The sequence below is a fragment of the Suncus etruscus genome, chromosome 10, assembly GCF_024139225.1.
Source record: "Suncus etruscus isolate mSunEtr1 chromosome 10, mSunEtr1.pri.cur, whole genome shotgun sequence".
NCBI classification, from domain to species: Eukaryota; Metazoa; Chordata; class Mammalia; order Eulipotyphla; family Soricidae; genus Suncus; species Suncus etruscus.
This window is the reverse complement of record NC_064857.1, coordinates 102,074,595-102,097,803: the sequence shown is the minus strand read 5'-3', so window position 1 is coordinate 102,097,803 and position 23,209 is coordinate 102,074,595. Positions and strand designations below refer to the sequence as shown.

General features: G+C 35.8%; 1 protein-coding gene and 1 long non-coding RNA gene across 2 annotated transcripts in view; both read right to left on the bottom strand.

Moving 5' to 3' along the window:
* The window catches only part of LOC126020538 (uncharacterized), a 725,825-nt gene that overhangs the window by 68,855 nt on the left and 633,761 nt on the right, over positions 1-23,209 (bottom strand). The gene's annotated exons all lie outside the window — the stretch shown is intronic.
* The window catches only part of CREB5 (cAMP responsive element binding protein 5), a 426,942-nt gene that overhangs the window by 63,067 nt on the left and 340,666 nt on the right, over positions 1-23,209 (bottom strand). The gene's annotated exons all lie outside the window — the stretch shown is intronic.

Here is a 23,209-nt window from a genome sequence, read left to right as displayed (position 1 = left end):
TTGACAGGAAAACTCAGATTGTGCTCAAGAAAATCACCCTAATCTATGAGCAATTAGACCACAGATACCCTTTTCTCTATTTTTATATTCTGCTTATAATTTCTACCTATTTTATTTCTATTTATATATTTCTATTTTATAACTAAAATTTAAAAAATAATAATATAAAAACCGTGAGATAATCAGCTTGTCTTGTAACAATTCTATTAAATAACATTCTAGATATTTCAGAATTAAATTACACAGAATTTTATTATAAACTCCATGTTAAATGATGAAGTTCTGTCAGGGCAAAATTGATATGCTCATCTAAGATTCTGAATGACTAAAAAGGATGTATGTGACATCAACAGAGTGTGATGTCTAACTCCCACTTAAAAATTTCATTAAAATGAACAAGGAGGCTGCAGACATAGTATAGTCCATAGAGTGTTTGCCATGCATGCAGGCTATCTAAGGTTTAATTCGTGACATTCAATATGGTCCCCACATTCCATATGAATCCACAGTACTATCAGAAATGGTTTCCGAGTGCAGACAGAACCAGAAGTAAGCCCCTGAGCACCACCAGGTGTGCCCCAAACAAAAAACATCAATCATTCTATCAATCAATCTAATCTCATTATCATGCGCAAAATAATTCATGAGAGAAACAAAAGTTACCATCAACATTTACATCTGGACAATAGTCAGAAGAATGAACGAATTCCTTCTTAAAATATGTAAAACTGACCCAAGTTTAGAAAATATCTATTAGGCGTCCTTGGAGAAGGACATTAATTTTCACATAAAGATAACAATTTTATGAATCAATGATATTTGCCAAAGAGTTGTAAAACTTGAAAAAGGTTAACATGAAATAGAAAACAAATAAATTACAGTCCAGGCTTTTTTAAACTCACCCAGCATCAAATGGTGTAAGATCATCCAACAGAAATATTTGCACTAAGCAAATATTTGTACATATAAACCCTCTCGTTTCAGTTTTGATCTTTCTTTAAAACATCATGATTTTATAGTCTGGCAAAGTGTGGGGTTTGCCATCCAAAACCCAAATGGCTGATGCTAGAGTCAAAGTGTAAACTTCTAGATCTATCTTCTTAGAAGAGAAGTAGGAACCTTCTGTGTATTTTGGCTCCAATTTATGTGTGGCACTGACTACTTTGTTATTATATCAAAGCACCATATTATATCAAAGCACTTTGCATATTATATCATTTATATTATTTATTGAGATTTTTTTATTTAGATAAAAAGTTACATAAGGTAAAATAAGAGAATTGGGAGGTGAATTTAGGTCAATAGAAAAGTGGTTTTTAGATCCACATTGTTGAGTACTCATCTGAGCCACGAATACATTTCTATACTGGCCCGGCTCAAATTAGTCTTATTAAATTAAACTTTCAAATCCTGTGAATAAGAAAAGGAAATCAGTAAATATTTTCACTGTTGACTTGAACCATTTCCATTTGCCTCTACTTCTAACACTCATTTTTGTTTTTAAGTATATTTGTGGCACAGTTTCACTAGGCAAGAGGGAAACGTGTGTTTTGCAGCAGGACCAGTTTTTAAAGGTTGATAGGATACAAGGCAGAGTATGCTTAACTGCCAGCAACACCATGGATTCCTTGATGGTATTGAAGCAACAAGCTCAGGGTTTTCATATTGCTGAAAATGAAAATGTTTGCTCCATGCTGTTTTAAATAGTGGCCTACCTTGAAATACAAATTAGAGGAAAAAATTAAGGATTCCCTGTGAGATGGTTCCTAGACTGCTTATAAAAAATGATAGATACGTTTTCAAGTACATATCAGATTCAGAACTAGAAGACCTGTTAATAATGAATGCATTCACCTTGGAGATTTTCCTTATTGAGAGAACAAGCATGTTTGTGCATCAAACCAGATCACTAAGCAAAACTTTCAGGGTGGGGGTAAAGGAACTTTGAATCTGCTACTTTCAAGAAACTCCAGGGGCCTTTTTCAGTTAAAAAACATTTCCACATTTTTTTAGAGCTCTGGGGTCTGCCTTTCTTCTGGGTAAACTCCTGGAAGGTAAGATGCAAGCCCTACGTTCACACATAGTGCTTTCTACAAATAAGATCTTTTGAACACTGTATTTATGTTCACTTATTACTAATCCACGAGCTTCTAATTGATTGATTATATCTCTGAATTCTTATACAAATGTATATACAAATTCGTATACAGATGTATGAGAAAATTAATACATATAAATAAATAAAATACATATAAATAAATGTATTTTCTTTAATTTTAGAGTTCTTTAGTTTCTTAGCATCTTAAAGTTGATATATTAAGACCAATTTTATAAAAGATTCTTAATGAGTCTTAAAAAGAAAAAAATGTCAACATTTTATTTTAATATTTTATTTTATTTTATAACTATTTCACTGAAGGAACAAAACATTCCTTGGATTTATTAGTGTTTTGTTTTCTTTCTCTTGTTGGTAGGCAAGAGGGTTCAAGGCACAAAAGGCTGACAGTTCTGGGTTCATGGGTATATGGAAAAACAAACAATTATAAAACAGTCACTAAAATTACATGGGAGAATTATTTTACTTTGACCCCCCACAGCATACAGTAAGATACTTGCAATGAATGTATGTGCAATTTCAAGTTCCATTATATTTTAATTAACAACACCCAAAATGAGTACATGCTTGCCAAAAAATTCAAATGATCAAGTACAAAACATGAGAAATTTTTTTAAATGGAAAGTAACTGAGTCCACGTGACCCAAAAATACAAGGTGAAAATCTAAATCTGTAAAATTCTCCTCAGATGAAATTTGGCTTTGTAAAGCAATTATTTATTTGACACAGTACTCCTTTTAAATGTAAAGTGTTTCAGAGAACCGACCCAAACTGACAATCCAAAACATAGTGTATAACAAATGTGATAGTTTTTTTTTTTTTTTTTTTTTGGTTTTTGGGCCACACCCGGTAACGCTCAGGGGTTACTCCTGGCTATGTGCTCAGAAGTTGCTCCTGGCTTGGGGGACCATATGGGACACGGGGGATCGAACCGCGGTCCGTCCAAGGCTAGCGCAGGCAAGGCAGGCACCTTACCTTTAGCGCCACCGCCCGGCCCCACAAATGTGATAGTTTGAATGTCTAAAATTGCAGGCACATTTTTGCGAACATGTTGTGTGAACAATAGGGGAAATTCAGAAGCTTTCATGTCTATGATAAATCTGACAAGTTTGCTTCTTGTCCTCACTATAAACTTTCTTCTTTGAAAAATATCATATATAGTTCAACTTTGTTCTCACCACATAATGTTATAACTTAGAATATGATGTTTCCCACTATTTTATCTTTTTTACTACATTGCTTTATAAAGCAATCACACAACCCCCAAACTGGATCATGGCACATTTAGAAGTCTTTATTTATTCAAGAAATTGTCAAAACCATCCCAAATCTTAGCATTTCTAATTGTCTAATTTTCCAGACCTGTCATTTTTACTCTACACATAAATATTTCCATGAAACAATCAAATATCACACACACACATAAGAAAATTATACATGGGTGGGGGATAACTGGTCTCTCTCTGACATATAAAATGCTTGCACTAGAACTTTCTCCAGTGGAAAAACCCCTACCCTATTTGCATTTGTGATGTGTTGGTTCAGGGCCATGAAAGAAAATAATTAAGGCTTGAGTTTAAATTTAATCAGATAAATGGACTATGTGGAGATTTATACCATCCCTGCCCAGCAGCTAAAGAAGTATCTAATCAGAAAATACTCCACTGAAACTCTGCTGAGGAATGGGAACCTCACGTTTGTTTCAGAGCAGAGACTGTGAATTTGAGAATAAAGAAAAGCCAAGAAGTGTTGTGTTGACACCCACAGTTTTATACTAAAGAAAATGGCATACAGAGCAGTTAAGAACTGGCCCCAGGGATCACTACTGGCTAATAGCAATTGTGGAACGACATTGAAGATCTTTTCCGACCTCTGCCCTGCTCTAAGGAACATATTTCATAGCTAAAAAAATTATGTAGGAAAATATATTTTTGCTTTATATTTTCTACTTTTGAACATGAGGTCATTGGCTTTGTAAAGCTGGTTTGTTCAGAGATTCTGAAATGTCAGAATCCATTATTACTCTGTCTCTACACCCATCAGACATATGCTGTCGAGGATCAAATCAGAAATCGTCGTGGGACAATATTCCCTATGGTTTACCATGTGGGAAATAGGGGAAGGATATGGAAACTGAGCTTCAAGGCTCTTCCTAGGATCTGAGCACCTTCCAGGTGCAATCCAGCATAGCAGAAGCGGATATAGTTGTATCACTTGAATATGTTATGGAAGATTAATTAGCATTTGTAAAGTGTGTTGAAAATGAAAAGGACTATTATTATACCTAATTAAATTTCTCTCATCTATTCAGCAACCATTTCATTTGTATTTGTTTCTGTGCCAAGAAAATTGCTGTATAGGTTCATAGCGGCAGTACTATGAAAGCCAAATGAAAGTTTTGTCTTTTGCTTCCTTTTCTAAGTTCCATAATATAATTACGTCTTGTTTCTTTCCCAGGACTGCTCTGCCTGGACACATAATCATGAGTCCCTGCCACATTTTGCAGTGTGATGCTCTATTTTAATGTCAAAACTGCAAGCATTTTCTCCAGCTGAAAAATCCCTACCAAAACAGTTTACTAACAAGGTACATGATTCACAGAGAAACAGCCGCAAAATTACCATTTCTGCTCTATGTGAATTATGGCAAGACTGCCATCAGATGAACACAAACAAGCAGAGACAGCCTTGGGAGAAGCAAAACTTTGGCGGTCTGAATCATTCCCTCGGATCTTCGAGGAGGTATCGTTGGTAGGACCTTGTAAACATCTTTCCCCACTGGTTAGGCTACTGTCTTAACCTGCCGTGATGCATCAGAAATGCAGAATAATTTGGTTGGTCTGGTTTTGCTGCCACATGTAGCTACCCAGCACTCTGCAGGGAGAGGAGTAAAAGGTGTGTGTGTGGAAACTCAATCTGATTTAGAAATCAGCTCTCCTGTAGGTAATGTTGTGTTCTAATAAAGATCTGGAAATACAGACTCAGAGGGTGTAATTAACAGAGTTGGGAAATCAACAAGCCAGAAAGAAAACTGTTGAGAGAGAAGTATTTCTATTGTTCAAAACCTGTTTCTTAGTGCCTAAGAAAAACAAACTCAAATTCCTTCTCTTGGCATCTCACTTAAAAAAAATGCACATCAGCTAATGAAGGGGGCATCAGGGTTGACATCATGGCATAACCTGAAGCCCAAGACCTATACATACATGCTAGAAGATAAACTCTAGTTTACTGCTGATGTCACTAATCAAACTCCCACCCATGATGTGAATTACTAAGAGTTCCTTTTCCTACACTTTTCCTACACTACAGCGCTAGGCGTGCCACAGAAAACCATAAACCTGAGCACATCACACATCCTGAAAATTTGCCTCTTCTGTATATTCTGAATGATTCCCATTGCCAGATCTGTGGGAGCAGAGACAAGCCAAAGCGATGGTACAGGCTCCTCCTGCTTTGCATTCTGTATACAAAGGCAAGTGACCCTCCATCCTGGCTGGAGCACAAATGAATGAAAATGGTTTTACAGCAAACTTACTTAGAAATACTGGCAGCCAGAGCTCCACTTGGTAAACTCAGCAGGAAATAAAGAAAGCCAAGCCCTCATTTAAGGAACACAGTTTCATCTGCATGAATGTGTACATTGTAAAAATCTAATTGTGCATTTGTAATTTCTGGTACACTGCACACATCTACTGTAAAAACCACCGAAGTACACCGCACATCTGCTCTGGCTATTGAAATTCTGGGGCAGAATTCTTCAGATGCATTATTCTAAGAAATCCCATGTAAGTATAAATAACCAAAGTCAGACTTCACATATCTGGCAAAAGTAAATGTCAAAATTGGGTAAATTTATATTTTATTGCTCCTTCTCTTTACTTTGGAGCTATTTCCTTTTTACTTGGCAAGATTCACAAACTCATTTGAGTTTCTAAGACAATCTCTGTGTCAGATATGCTAACAGAAGTAATCTAAGCAAGTATTCCAAAAGCCTGTTCATCTTTATTTACTTGTTTTATTTAAAATGAAAAGAAGCATATGCGCAGGCACATGTGTGTGTGCCTCTATAGGCAGCATCAACACAAATATCAATTCCCTGAATAGTCTCCAGAGGTTTCTCCTGAAGTGCTTTCAAACCAGGGAAATAGTTGATTTAATCACTCCATGTCCAAATGAGGGTGCCCAGGACTGACCCATATGCTCTTCCAGTGGCCCCCTGACAGTGTGTGCTTTTCATTAATGTTGTTCCTTGGTGGAATTACTGACATTTCACTTTAAATACACTTTTCTGTAAGTCAACTAACAAAACTAATTAGGAACTGTGAAAGGCTATATTGATAGAGTAAAAGTATATAAAACAGCTCTGACAATTCTCCTGGAGACTCCATACATCATGGGATTTGGTGCTCAACTTAGGACTCTTTCTTGACTAAAATAAATAAACGAAAGTGAAATCTCAGGTTTTAAAATGACTTTAAAGAACCACACATTTCCTGAAAGAACCATTTTCAAATTACATATAAACATATTTAGTCAGTCTATACCACTCTCAGCCCTGTGTGATTGCTCAGAGACCCAACTCTGTGACCTGGAGACCGGAGGCTTGGCCCCAGCCTTGTCAGCCTAAGGTGACTGCACTATCTCTCCCTCAGAACTGACAATCATTCCACTGTTGTTTTTTTCCATGAATTCTGTTCTTTTCACAGGTGAGTCCCACAAGCGCTAGGTAACACCTAACAAGCTTGAACACAATTGAAATTCAAGCAATGGAAACTATCACCACAAAAGCACTCCAGCCCCTCTAAAGCCTACAGCAGCCTGGCCAAACCAATGGCATGTTGTAATCGGTAGAAACACATCTGAATGGTAGTTTCCACAAGCTACAGGCATGGCAGTTTTCTTCTTTTTTTTTTTTAATTTTTATTATGACCAAAGTACATTTCAGATCTTTCACTGCATCATTTATGTACATAGTGACAATGAATGAGGGGCATTTCCACCATCAGTGCTGTCCTCCCTCCGCCCCTGTTCCCAGTATGCATCACATATCTCCCTCCTCTACCCCCCAGTATGCTAGTGCAACTGGTCTCCACTTTACAGCTTGTTGTAGATTGAGCATCTATTCCACTGTCATTGGAGATAAAAAGGATAAGAAAAAGGGGAGAAAAAAATGTGACAACTACCAAAAAAAGAAAGAAGAGAGAGAGAAAAAAAGAAGAAAAAATGGAAGAAAAAAGAAAAAAATGGACCGGCAAATAAAAATAAAAATAAATCTCTAAATAATAACCACAAGAGTGAAAAAGAATGAGAAAAGTGGAAGAAAAAAGAGAAGGAAAATAAAGTAAAAAACTAACAAATCAAAACAAAACAAGAAAAAGTATGGGTGCTGGAGTGGTAGGGTTTGGCGTTCTCCCCACTTTTTTTTTTTTTTTTTTTTTTTGCATAGGCACAGTAAGCATTGGGGAGAAAGGGAATTCCTGTGGCCTGAGATTCAGGATTTCTCCATCCTTGAAGCATACCATCATGGGATCAACCCCTGGCTCCATATATACTCATTACCCCATCTCAAAGGCTTTTTGTGATGCCAGAAAAGTTTCCTCTTGGTTGTGTGTGAGAAAATCAAGCCACTGTAGCTAGCAATATTGGTATTTGCGCAGGTTATAGGTCAGAGTCTAGGATAGAGTCTCTAGGTTTGGTTCCTAACACTACTCTGGCACCAACTTGTGCCAGTTTTGATATGACAACGAGGAAAGGAAAACTTGACCTAAGACCAGGCTGTCTTATCACATCACCTAACACTAAATGAAAATCAGAACAGATATCATCCTTTGAACTGTGAAAAATAAGAGCACCAACAACAGAAAACTGACTTTGACAACCGTGACTGAACAGAGCCTACCTTGGGACTTATAAGGAAAACCCTACCCTAGGCTGTAGTCCAGGGCACATAAACAACAACAACAACAACAACAACAAGATGTCTTATTGCAGAGGTCCAACTTGGACAACAGAGACTGAGCAGAACCTTTGGATCCATAATATCCTAGGCTTTGGCTTAGGGACTGAACGAAAACAGGGAGCAAGTGTTACAGAAGACTGAACACCACGGCAGTTTTCTTCTTATGTGTCTGCATGAAACATAGCAAAAGATTCATCATATGACCACAAACCTTGCTGTCTTTCACTAGTTACAGAACTTTCTAATCCTCAATAGCCTTGATTCTGAGAGAGAACAAGGATGAGACACAGGATGACTGTTACTACTAACCTATTACTCTTACTACAACACTTACTACAAATTACTAAGAGTAGCTAATAGTATAGCCAACAAGTATCTTGGTTATGCTGTTTCTATTATTACTATTATACAACTATTGTGACTATACTACAATGCTCTTGCTACATAATTATAAAGACCATTCATACAACTACTAACAATATTTATAATATTCATAATACATAATTCATAATATATGAATAACATTATTCATATAACTACTATACCATAACACTCCAATTATACTATACCATTACTACAAAATGGTGGCTATGCAACTTCTACCATAATACTATTACTATACAACTGTTGTCATTATATTATATTACTTTTATAAACATTATACTACTTTTAGTGATATTTTCACTGCCACTATCTCTGCTGCCACTGCTTTTTATAATCTACCACCACTACCAATATTGTTACTGCTGTTGCTATATTACTCTTAAAACACATTATTATTAGAATATTATGATTACCTCCGAGTTCTATCACCACCATTTACCCCATAATTGATGGCATTATACTGTAGATTCCTTTCCTCATAATGCTTTCTATGGTAGCACAGTAGTTAGGTTAAGAATACTAGAGAGGAGATTGTTGGGTTTAAATGTCAGCTCAGCTACTTACTAACTACATAACTTGAGTCTGCTATTCACCTTTCTATACCTTTTTTCATCATTAAACAACAATGATATACTGAAATATCTCATAATGTTCTTATAAAGATTCAATGTGATAATATTCTTAAAGTGTTTAGTGCAGTGCCTAGGTCAGACAAAATGCCATATAAAATGTTAAAAAATTAGCTTCAAAAACTAATGAATGATTACAATGTAATGTGATGGATATTAGCTGTTTAACTTGGTATCTAAAAACAACAAATTGGAGACTGTCAAGATTTACTTACTAAGAGTGGACTATGCAATCTTAGAGAGGTGAGTTTCTGAACCAATTATGCATACAACTATTGAATTATAATCAGCAATTTAAACACCACTCAGGAATAGCTAATTGACGCTCTCTTGTTCTTTGGAAATTGCTGTCAACTCTTAATACATGTCTCTGAACAGACATGGTATGAAATACCTGTGTGTGGCTGTGATTAGTAACCAGTGGTGGCTGAGGAGGCTCACCTTGGTAAATGTTCATTTTAGTTATGTCTCAAGTTTGAGATTCTCAACTTAAATTTCTGGAACCTATTCCTAGATTTGAAATAAAATGGTCTTCATCCCACTGAAATGCCAAGGAGAGAACTGATGCAATTTACTTTTACTATGTGAAAAAGGGAGCTGGCAGGTGATACTCTGCCTTCTTTTGAACTCCTTTCTTATATAGTGGGGGGCACAGATCAATTCTGCAAGGTCAGTATTTATTAACAACAGGAAAATCCCTCAAGTTATGAGGATTTGCATGCAGAAATACTAGATAAGTTGTAAATTCTTAACTTCTTTAGGTCTTACAATGCCGATACTAACAAACAAACCTATGGCAATCAAATGTAGCTTCTTTGAAAATATAGAATATATCTTATTTTGAATACCCCAGGGGCTTTTCATGGTACCCAGCACAGAAAAGTTTTTGAACAATTGTTTTCAAAATAAATGTAATAATTCATAGACTTGATTTGGCAGTACTTCAGAAATACATAAAATCTACCTGAGAAATTACTGAGTCTTTTACTGATATCATTTATTTTATTCTCTTCATAGAGAACAACTGTCAGTATCTGCATTCCATAGCCATAAGCCAAAATAAGCAGATCACTCAATTATTTTTTAATATTACACAACTTGGAACTTGTGATATTTTTAACCAAATGAGGTGTTTTATTTTTGTTATTAATAAATATGCTTTTTTGCACACTATTCCTGGATTCATCTCCCAGACAATCTCTTTTCACAATCCTCAGTGGCTCAGCTTTTCATATTCCCAAATCCTAGCTTGTCATATTCTAAAGCTGGAAGCAAATATCTTGCCAAGTGAACCTACTATTACTGTGACCTGCTGCAGTATCTCAGTTCTTCAACCAGTCTACCACCAATCATCACTTCCTGTTAAACTCATCTTTTTAAGAGTTTGTATGTTGAGCAGCCTGATGAATAAGACAATACCACCTCTCTCTTGAGACTATTTTCCTCCTGTGGAGAAGTCAAAGCTTATTCCTCCTTTAATAAGTTGATTTTTTTTCCTGCTGCCTTTAATAGGTTTTCCCACCAAAGTCACCAACTCTGGAAACCTCATTTCTTCTCTATATTTCTAATGGTATTTTTTATATCATGCATGTGGCACATTGACCATAAACTCTTTAGTTTTATTTAATATTTTGCACTTCTATAGGGTTAAAATTTTTCTCAAAAGGATGAATTGTTGGGGCTAGAGCACTAGCAGAGCTGGTGGGCATTTGCCTTGCACACAGCGACCTAGTTTGGACCCCTGGTATCCTAGAGAGTTCCAGAGCATGCCAGGAGTGATTTATGGATGCAGTGCCTGTAGTAATTCCTCAGTGCCACGAGGTGTGACCCAAAAAAACATAAACAAACAAAAAAAATGAAAAAGGATGGATTGCACAGCCCTTACCACCCCTATAGGGCCTAAACCCACCAAGCAGAAACCTTCATTTATCTCCAGGATTGATTCCTAGGAACTAATCTACATGTCATGGCAAGTGTACCATATCAACACACTTTTACATTTTAGGCTTGGGGTGGGAGGTACTAATTTTTTTGAAATTGGGATTAGGAAAGAATTTAGAAAAGAACATAAGTGGATGTTGTTTGTTTGATACTGAGTGAAAAGTAAAGGATCCCTCACTGTGAAAAGAAGGCAGTTAAATTTTGAAAAATTGTTGAGGGTGGAGAGATGAATATTTTCTTTAAAGTTAACAGAGCTCTAGTGAAGATGGTGTTGGCAAAGGGCTACTTGCCAGTGTAAGTTAGGAAGGGTTGTAGGTTATATGTAAACCAGTGCTCATCTTTACCCAATCTTCTGGCTTAGCTCTGAAGGATCAGCCTGCCACTCCTTGGGAGGCAGGCACATGACCATGTACTCTGTTATGATACCAGAACTCACTTTTGGGTCCTGAGACAGAAGAGTGGAAATGAAGGATAATGTTCTTCACTTTGCATTTCCAACTGAGTTCAGAAGAGTCCTGTGAGGATCAGAAACTAGGTTTTAAGATGGTTCTGGTCACCAGCTACTCCTTCACCTATGGCTTCCTCTAGGAATGCTTGAATGCTTACTGACACACAGGGCATCTCAACCCATAAGCAAGGGGTGCTGCCTGGTACAAACAAACCAAGGCCCTATGGTGTGAGGAGGACAGATTACAGATCTGCGGCTTTAAGAAAGAGCCGGTGCACCCTGTAGCAGAATAGCTGTAGATTCAGCTGTGTTCTTACCTCACTTTCCCTTCTGCAGTGACCTCACCCTACCACAATGGTACTATTCATGCAGATGGAGTGGAACACTGCATACAAAAGTTTCATTTAGTTACATTAACATGAATATTTAGTGAGTTTGATTAAAAATGAAAGTTAAAAGGTTGGCTTTCTGAAATTTGGAGAACTTTAATGTGACACCTTTTAAGGACTAGTTTATTTAAAATCTATCTTTAAAAAGATTAATAGAAAGTTTCCCTCTGCCACACACAAAGAATATTTCCTTGCAGTTATCTTTTTTTTGTGCTTTCTAGAATCACTGTCCTTAGATTCCATACATTTTCTACTTTTACTATTAGAAAATTTATATATTGAATATTTCCATTAAACAATATTCAGTTTTCAAGGGATATGCAATTTATTGCAATTACCAGTGTATATGCTTATGTACACATACATACTTAAAATAATCTCAGAAAGCAACAATTTAATTGTCTTAAAATTTGCAATCCACAAGACATTGAAAATAGAAATTAGAAAGAGCTTTTAAAAAAATCCCATCATCTTAAATGACACCTGTGAGATTAGGGCAAATTTTAATTCCTAAAAACACTTTTGTTTTTTAAACAACGAAGCTTAAAATTTGGAAAAAGCCAAAACTAAGGAAGACAATCACTTTCATGCAAGATTCTAAACATAAAGTAACGTTATGATTATTACTACAAATTGTGTGCATAGGTCTGCGTGACAGTGATGGAACATATATTGTAGATCAGAATTATTCCTATATTTCCCACACAATACATTGTTGTAATCATCTGTTAATTTCCTCATTACAATTTTTAAATATAATTTTAAGCATTGTGCAAAATTCCATTATTTTATTGTTGGACATTTACATTGTTTCACAAATGACTTTCTTAACACTTCAGAACAAACAGCTCTATAGTGAATCTCCTTGAATATAAATATCTGTCTTGTCCTGTAATCATTTTCTCAGGACTGATTATTTTACATAAACTGAAGGATACTGTTGTCTTCAAGGTTAATACCCTCAAAGAACCCATTATATTTGCCAAATTGTTTTTTATTTTAGAGAATAGAATCCTATGTATAACTGATAATATTCTTTTAACCTATCAATTTTGCTTTAGAGTATTAAGGCAACATCTCTGAAAACACCTTCCATCATCCAAACATATTTTCATAATCTCTTGTTTATGATAATCGAAAAAGTACTGCTTTTAGAAAAAACATGGATACAAGATAACCTCTAGCTGCTTCTTTCAGTGATGGCAGGTCTAAAAAATTTCTACTTATCTTTCTAATTATATTGTAGATGAGAGAACTTGCATGCATTATTTGAGAAGACATATGTCATTGTAAAAGAAGACATTGTGAATTGTCGGCATTTACTAGAGCAGCCACAGTTTAAATGTAATAGAATTGAGGTTATTTAAAATGAAATCATAGAAAAATCTTTTAGAACCATATGATTTATTTGGCTAATGCACTGTTTTATGTATTTCACATGGAAATTACTTGACCTATAGAAGGTAACAGAAACAGTAGGGTTCCCAAAAGGTGAATCTAGCTAAAACCCTAAACAAAAGTTTTTGTTCCCCCTACTTCCTCTTCCCAGTAACCTCTTCCTTTGGTAACAGGACCTTCCCCCACCCTGGTAGATTTGGTTCTGGAGAATAAAAAAAGAGCAGTTCTGTCTTTGGGTGGGTACAGAGAAATCACATGGCAGAGAGAGGACATGAAAAAAAAAAAAAAAACAGGCTGACTCCAATAAATATCTTATCTGATTGCTTGGTAGTATTTCTCTGCTGCTACCCTGCTTCATCAGACCCAGCTGCCTAAGGGGTTAGTTAGATGGTATGTAGGGTATCACAACTGGTGGATATTTTTATTTTACAATTTTTCCCAATGTTATCTTACATAATAACTCAAGTACTTTGTTCAAAACCAGGGAATTAACATAGGAACAATGCTATTAACTAATCAAAATATTTTTTTAGATTAGATAAAGTTCATTCTTATTTCCCCCTAAATATAGATTACTATATAAAGAATTATTATAAGCATATTTTAAGCTTCAAAATAATCTCTCAAGATATTAACTACAGAGAGAAACAGTGATTTCTAGTGGAGATACTTGCAAGACTAGACTTTCACTCTGTGACCAAGGTGAATAACAATAGTATCACCAAGAATAAGATTTACTGCTATGTTGCTGCATATGGAAACGGGTACAATATTTCCTCTTGGGTAATGTTGTTAAATATATGCAACCACAAAAGCCATACTTAAACAGCAGACTAACTTAAATCAGGGGAGCATGGGATGAAATATCTGACATTTTAAAAAGTCAAATAATGAAAGGAAAAATTGAGGAACTTCCCCCACTAATGGAAATCAATGAGACAACTCAACACAATGTAAGATTCTGGGTTGGGTGTGGGGGAAATCTAAATATTATTATTTACCTATATGTCTCTACATGATCATAATTTTCTGATTTTGTTCACTAATGTTATTATAAAAGATGGTAACCTAGGTGAAAACTTGGTGAAGCATATAGGGAACACTATTATGTTTGATACTTTTCTGTAAGTCTAAAAATCTTTCACTGAGGGGCCGGAGAGATAGCATGGAGGTAGGACATTTGCCTTGCATGCAGAAGGATTGTGGTTCGAATCCCGGCATCCCATATGGTCTGCCAAGGCTAACCCCCCCAAAAAAAATTACATAGTTATATATAAAGAACCACATTAATAATAAATAAGAAATCTTTTATATATTTTAATATACAGGCATTTCATTTAATGAGAGAAATTCTCTCTGATAGGTACTAGACAGTTTTGAAAACTTGCAAAGCTGTGACAGAGTAGAGAACCAAGAACCACTGTTAGTTCTGAAAACAGCTCATCAAACATGTCTATTGAAATTTGAGAGCATGGTAAAGACAAATTCCTTGGATTATCACATAATATACATGTAAATTTTAAGTAATTTGGCATTTCTTTTGTGGCAAAATGATAATGATGGCACTCTTGGCAGGCTGAGTTGGGGTTTTTATAGAAATCTGAAAAGGTCATCTTAGCAAAGAAAGAATATATATATGCACTGAGAAAAAGGAGTCTCTTTCCTCTCCACTCTCTGTTCAGTACATGATCTGCAATACTACCAAATGCCTTCCAAGCTTGTGGGCAACCAAATTGGCTCCTTTGTTAGCTAATAAGTTTAAAAAAATTGCCTTAATATTTGAGAGAAGCCCATAGGCTCTGAAACAAAACTTTCCTCCTAGGCATATATCACTTAATTCTTAATTAGGTTATCTAATAATCTATTTCTATACTGAAAATATTTCAAAATCTGTATTCAACCAAATTAATAATTAAAAGATTCCCTGAAGATAATTAGGCCTATATTTAGCATAGTCCTGAAAGCTGATAGAAACCTGAAAGAAATTTCACTACCTGACAAATTCATGCCTTAAAAATTAGATTTTAACTATGACACTCCAATTACATATTTAAAATGAGTGTTTAATGTGATAATTATTACATGTTAAATAAGTATACGTGTATCATGCAAAATGCATCTTCTCTAGTTTTAATTACCACTTTGCAGAAGAAGCAAAATAAGACTTAATTGATATGTATTAATCATATTTTACTAATTAAATATTGTAAGAAAACCAAGTATCTTTCATTCTAATAATAGTTACATATTGTAATACTTCTTTATCAGATACTTATAACAGAGTTTAATATGATTAGCACACAGTCATTTTTTTCTTAAATTACAATTCAAGCACTTCCTTTGACAAACTTCTTATGTTGAATTAAAAGAGCAAATCTAGACAACTTCAAATGAGGTACCAATTTATGAAATGCTTAAAATCAAGCAACATAAACAATATGTTGGTAAGAAATTCAGCTACGTATAAAAAGGCTATTTTTAAGTTGCGAGGAATAATGACCAGAAATTTCAGTATAGTGGTACCTCAGAGGTAGGAGGACAGAATATAGAAGATTAATATAAAGAGTTAGGAGTGAAAGGTAAGCTGGTATCCATTTAGTAATTGGTCTGCAGATACTTGTGATGTCATTGTACATTATAGCATATATGTATACTCTATATAGTCTCACTTTATTATATTATATCAAGGAGAAAGAGAAACAATGTATATGTATATTTTCTTTTGAAATGCTACTGCTATTGCAAACAGGAAATAGACTTGATTATTTGCACGGATAATAATTATTGAAAATTTTATTTTATATTATTATACTTGGAAAAGATAATGTGTACTACTTTAGATTGTGCACATTTAAAAATAATTATTTGCCAAGAATTATGTCAAAGTTTAGCTCTTGGCCAATTTCTTGGCCAACTGGATTCTACTTCTAAAACATATGAAAACTATTTATCTTGCAGAGAAATCTGGCAACTACATTAAGCACTTCTATTCATACTGATGTATTAGGTACCCTTAGCAACTTAATAAACAAAATAACCTTAAAGATTGCCTTGAAAAATTAGCTGATTCTATCATTATGGAATAGAATCTATTCCACTATGGACATTACTAAAATGAGACCTGTAAAGTACATATTATATTTTTGATAAACCATAAAACAATAACTTCAAATGTCTTTTATTACTAGCATTCATGGTCTTTTGCATTAATAAAAACAATATCTAATGAGCATACAAAAATAATTAGATTCAGCAGGTGTACAAACTACCTCACAAACTGAAGTATCCATTGATTTCTTCTTTATGGATAATATTCACTAATTATGCTCAATGCACTCCTTTTAACTATCCATTGGAGAAGATAGACCCTGCAACAGTGGGGCAATACCCAAAGGAAGTAGAGGAAATAGTGCCAAAGAAGTATAGGAAACAAGAATGATTCATATCAAAAAAGAGTGCTCTGTCAATCAGTCACAGGTAGAGGGTGGAGTGATAGCACAATGGATAGGGCATTTGCCTTGCACACAGTTGAACCAGGTTTGATCCCTGCCATTCCATATGATCCTCCTGTCTGCCAGAAGTCGTTTCTGAGCATGGAGCCAAGAGTAATCCCTGAGTGCTACTGAGTGTGGCCCAACCCCAAATAAACAAGAAAATGCACAAACACACACACACACACACACACACACACACACACACACACACACCAATTAAAATATCCATAATCAGTCACACATGTATCACCAAGATATCCATCAGGGCACTGTGCCCTTTCTCCATAGTTGTAGTAATAAAACCATGGCCCTGACTTAGAGATAATATATTATTAAAATAAATTGCTGGCCTGAAGATTTTGAGTTTAAATACCAATAAACTCACACAAGTAAATGGGAGAGAATTGCTTGCCTTACCCAGAAAAATGTTTGGAGAAATTGCTGAAATCATCATTCTGGCTAAAGTCTTGGCTTTCACTACTCTTGAAATATTCAAAAATAAGGCACCAGTGAATGTACCCTGTACAATCAGGTTTACATTATATTCTGTCATTCAATTTTCTTCCTTCAGGATGGTTACTACTGGCTTCAGGTAGCTTTGATAGAAGCTTGGCTTTTCAAAAGTTAAATATTCATTGATTTGTATTAAAACAATGACAAAATTTTAAATCATAGTCTTTTTATGTCCTTTGGTTGCTGTCTTTTATTCTCCAGAAAAGTAATTGTGACACTAGAAAAATAATTGCATTGAGATTTTCCACTTTACTTTATTGAGTTCCTCTTCAAGCACAATAATACAGGGACACACAAGCTTGCTGTCTGAATGGCCAAAAATCTAAAAAATTTATCTAAAATTTTTAATCACATGCTGGGACCCAGAAAGGCTTCTTTGCCTCTCCGGTATGCAGAACTGAGTCAAGTCTCTTTGTCAAGTTGAATAAATCAAGAGCTTTCCTTCCTTGCTCAGCAATAAGTTCCAGTGCCAACGTTCTAATATAATTTGTCCCATGTCCCATGGATAATGAAGTCTTCCTTCTCAAGAACAAAGTTGCCTGTACAAAATCTGCCCCGTGCATTTGAAGAATCTTCTTCCCAACTCTTTTTTCTGATTCAACAGCATTGCAACTCATCTTCCTTGATAAGGACACATTCTTTCTAATTTCAAAAGGGTCATGCTAATAATTTCTGTTGCTTCCTCCCACCCTCAACTCAATTTTGAGGGAAGAACATTCTCCCCACTCATACACTGCTTTTTCTCATGACAACTAGAGTTATAACTTGAATTTCAAAGGACTCTTGAAACAGCTAATTGCTTTTCTCATTCACAAAAATCCAAGATGGCCATAGATCTAAGTAACTTACCACTGGAATTGGCATATATGCATATGGCCTGGCCTGCAGGAAAACAAAACTATACTTTGAATCTTCACTGCCCCAATTCAAAATGACCTACAGACATATTATTAAAACTCATAGCCTATAAAGTCAATATTCTCAATCTGTTTATCCCAAACCATGAGGTAACAAACCATGAACCAAAACCATTCATAGCCTCATACTTGCAGACTCTGTCTATTATTCTGGCTTATCTTTTCTGAAAACGGACACCGGAATTGATATTCTAAAAGGACTGTCCTCACACCTTTCAGGATAGACTTCATCTCTCCTACCCAGCTGAAAAAGCTGGTTTCTTCAGGGGCACATTGCTGCTATTAATAAGTCCAAAGGGAAAATTGGTCAACAAAGGCTATTTTTCCATCATCCATTACAGACTGTGAGGCTTTGATCTCTGTATCATGCAAAGTAGGGTCAGAGATTGCCTTTTCATCATTTATAGGACAGTCCATAGGCTTTCTGCCAGCCTGGGGCCAGTTTCTAAACCTTCATCCGAGAAAGAAATTGAACAACAAAACAAGCCAGGACTGGCCCTCTGAGCCTGGATGTCTGGCTTCCAGTTAGAGCTAAAGAGTGTATCATTTCTCTCTCCAGCCAGTTTGAGAAGCAGAAAAGTGAGTCCCATTCACAGTTATGGGTTCCAGACATCTGCCAGTAAACCTGTATGACATAGCTTCCTTTCTCACTTAAAGGGAATTGGCTATAATTCCCTTTGGGCATAATTCTACCACACTGTAGATAACTGTCTTGATGCTTAGCCACTTTGCAGTTCTAAATGCTTTTTGCTCATTTCAGGATTCATTTTGGCTTTAGCCTTAATGAGGAGTGATTGATGCATTCATCATCTATTACAGAAGTGATGCTACTGAGAATATTTCAAATAGAGATGAAGAAAAGAGCCTCCAGGTATTGGCCAGGTACTGTGTGTACACTTAGTGCATGCACATGTGTATATCTTTATCTCTTTCTATAGATCTCTTTAATTTGTAAAAAAAAAATTATGCACCTTGGCAGCTTTTAAAGTATAAATAAGGAATCCCAAAACTGCCACAGAAAAAGAAGTCTTATTTATAACCCTCGCAAAATTTATAAGATGAGGGTTAGTGAAAAAATAAAAGATACTAAAATAATTGTATTTGGAATTCTTTGAGGAAAAAATCAGACTTGTTTTGGACTAAAACTACTTTCTATACTAGAGTCTAAAGCTTCCAACTCTACAAGCTTCTGTCTGGTGTCCTAAGAAATGTCTGTGAACCGATAATTTTTTCCCAGGAGATTTCATTACTGAAAGGGCTCATTAAGAAAGACATTAAAATACGAATTACCTCATAAACTATTTAGTTGTGTACCCAGTGGGGGTGTATATACTATGGCCTGAGGTTTTCACAAATAGAGCTAATCAATTAGCTTCATTAGAAATCTGAAGGGGGTCTTAAAAAGATTGAGACACCTAAGACCCACTGAAAAGGATCCACTGATGAGAAAAGTAATTTTCTGACATTCAACTACTGAAGTTAACTAGCAGTTTGGGGTATTGGATAATCTAAAGACTCCTATCTTGGTCCAGAATCTTCTCAGGATCAAAGGCTCCTATCAGCATGCAATTCCTAGGTTATGTACCAATAAATCACTAAAGAAATTTATAAATTTAGTTAATCTGAAGGAAAGACATTATTATGGTGCTCCAGAAACCAATGATAGGTGCCAATGATACTCTGAATTTAGGGAACCCATTTTGGGCAAAAAGTTCTCAGACTCATAATTCTGTCAGCCTTTTATAAAATATATGGTCACATACTGATGACACACTATATTTCTTCATTTTTATCTGGTGTGCTAGAGTGAACAAATTCTAGGTTTTCATTATAAAAAGTTCTTTCCCCTCAAGTCACTAGCAGACTTGTTTTTTATTAATGTTACTGGTGGAATTTTACACACACACAGAGTCCATTGTCAAAATGGCTTTGTCTGACCTTAGAGACCAACTTCTAAAGAAAATCTTACAATACAATTTAACTAGTCAGATGACAGGGTAGAGCCAACTTTCATTTTTCCCTGACAGGCAGGAAGTATCCAGTCAAACTCTCTGGATTCCCATGGGGGCAGCATGGAGCTGGACTTCTACCTGAGGACCTCATGCAGGCTCTTAAGAAGCACATTTTCTTAAGCCAAAATGGGAGATACAAGGGTTTCTGAGAGGCATGAAGATGCTAATCCTCAAGTCTAGGGAATGGACTGGATCATTCTACTCTCTTACAAAAGAGTTGTCCTCGGGCCTCTTAGTTCTTCTTTTCTGAGGAACATAGCATGCTGGATCTTTGGCTCAAATTGTTATAGGGCTTACTAAGTAAGCATCACTTTTTTCTCGACAGCCCTAAATCTATTTCTAAAGCATCAGCTTGCTCTAGAAATGAAGGCACATCTGCTCTTGGCTGTGGAGCTCTGCTCTATCACAGCAGAGATTGTTTCTCAAGTTCTGCCCACAGCTAGGAGCCTCAGTCAGAGAGGAGGACATACCTACTTTTCAGTTTTCATAATATAGATTGGAGCTTTAGAGAGGGTTGTGTTGATATACCAAAGACCTCAATATATTCACCAGGGCATCAGCTCCCACAGAAGTAAATAGATTCTCTTCCTCAGAATTTCTTGTTATTCTCTAATCTCCTAGTCAATCGTTTCCTACCAGTAGAAGATTGCAGGTTGACAGATGTAAAAGTGTTGAAAATACCTGTTCTAAGTTGTGATGTACATGGTTGAGGTGTGAACCAAGAAGATCACAATAGATTTATGGTCTGCACCTGACATGAAATAAGAGATAAGAACTCAATGCCTATATTCAATTTCCTCCCCTTCTTAAAAATCACACTGTTCATCCATCAACTTTTAAAAATCAGAAACTAAGCTGTTCACCAAAGCTTATGTAAAAATAAAACACAGGTGAGTAATGCACATGTACATCTTGTGTTGTCTCTGAATATGAGTTGATTCTAGAATGAGGTAAAACCCAGAGCACAAAATTTAAGGAAACAATCACTCTCATAGTCATGCAAATGCATCAAATGAAAATCATCACTCTCACAACTGTGTGTGTGTGGGGGAAGTTCTCCTCCAAGGCTCCTCCAAGGCCTCCCACTCCACCTAGTCCTGATTTCAAGCTCTAGCAAAAAACCAAACTGCAAGTTATCATCCCTCAGGAAGAGCTTCTCCTTAGAGATGTCAACCTGACACTGTCAGATTGACAGAGACCTCACTGAAACTAGATATCTGCTTTAAAATGGCAAATCCTGCGTATCCTGGTAAGGGTTTTTTTCAGTAATTGAAAATTTAAGTATAGTTGACCTTTATATAATATGAATTTAAATAACAGAGGTCCACTTGTTATGTATTAAAATAAAATAATTAGTTGAGTCTACCTTTCTTCAGATTTCACATTCACAGATTCAACTGGTTGACTTTGCAAGTGAAACCTACAGAGACAGAGGACTAGGTATCATCATCATCCTTAGATTTTTATTTATGTAGTGAACAGGCAGTAGCCCTAAAACTAATACCCTAGGACACCAAGGGACAACTGCTTTTTCAATTTCGAGGGAAGTCAAACTATCTTTGCATATTTGTGAGTGCTGGGAATGGAGTAGTTACACTTGCATTGGATCAAAGTCAAAAGTAATCTTCAGATCACTCTTGAAAACTATTGGACAACTGGGATGAATAGTATTTACATCCTCTTTCATATACAAAAATTCTAACTACAACTGCTAAAAGTACTGGGATAGAGAAGATATTTAAGAGATAAAATGAATTCATGTTCATGGACTATGATCCAAAATATCTGGGGTCCTTAATAAGAAGCAGATCTCTCTGTCTCTGTCTTATGTCTCTATCTCTGACTCTGTCTCTCTATCTCTGTCTCTGTCTCTGTCTCTCTCTTTCTCTCTCTCTCTCTCTCTCTCTCTCTCTCACACACACACACACACACACACACACACACACACAGACATGAAGGTGAACAAATGTAGGCCAAGGAGAGAGGCTCAGCTCAGAGTCAACTCTTATAGTTTCTCAAATAGACCAACCCTGATAGCACTAAATTTGTCAGACAACAAATTTCTATTGTTTAAAATGGTATCACTAATAAATAAATCCAGAAATAGCTTTCAAAGTCTTTTTAGCATTTTCCAATTGTTTTTACTTTTTCCTGTAAAAACTTGCTATGATGACTATCAGACATAAGCTGTAGTTTCTTAGATTCTGCACTGCCACGCAAGTCAGCAATATGCATAGAATGAAAGAAAAACAAGAATTAGCCCTAGTCTGTAATCATGGCTAAAGATTTACCAACTGTATTACAATGAGGAATGCAACTTGGAGAGACAGTGGCTTAATTTGATAGAGTCATAGGTGTAGTTTTTGAGTGGACAAAAATGTTTAGAAATGCTGTTGTTATTGCTGGTGAGGAGAAGATGAAGGATTTGCTGACTAAGATAAAGGAAGCATATAGAATTGCTTCAATTATTTCAGCTCTGGTGGCGGTGGGGGGATTCAATCTTGTGTTGGGTTATCTTCATCACTCTGTCTCTGGTTTCAATGCTAAAAAGAATCAATCAATTGCTCTGACATCAAAAAGTCACACTCTATCAACTGGATGTGAGAACGGCACACTTTGACTCTTTTAAGAGCTAGGAAAATGTCAATATTTTAAGCAGTAGATGCATGCCTCTACTGATTTCTATGGTCATATCATTATTCCTCAAGTTTCTAAATTCAGTAATGGTGCAAGATAACTATAACATAACCCATCAGTGGAAGGAAAAAAGAGGAAGAATCTAGAGGTATTGCATTGAGTTTTATAAAAGAAATACAATTATTTTTGCAATACCAGGGATCAAACTTAAGGTCTCAAGGATGCAAGATAAGTATTCTACTGTTAAACTACATCTCTTGCTCTAAAAGAAATACTGCAAGGGGTCAGAGAATTAATTCAATAGGCAAGGTTCAGGCTTTGTATACAGGAGATACGGATTCAATCCCCAGCACCATATAATGCCCCAAGTGAC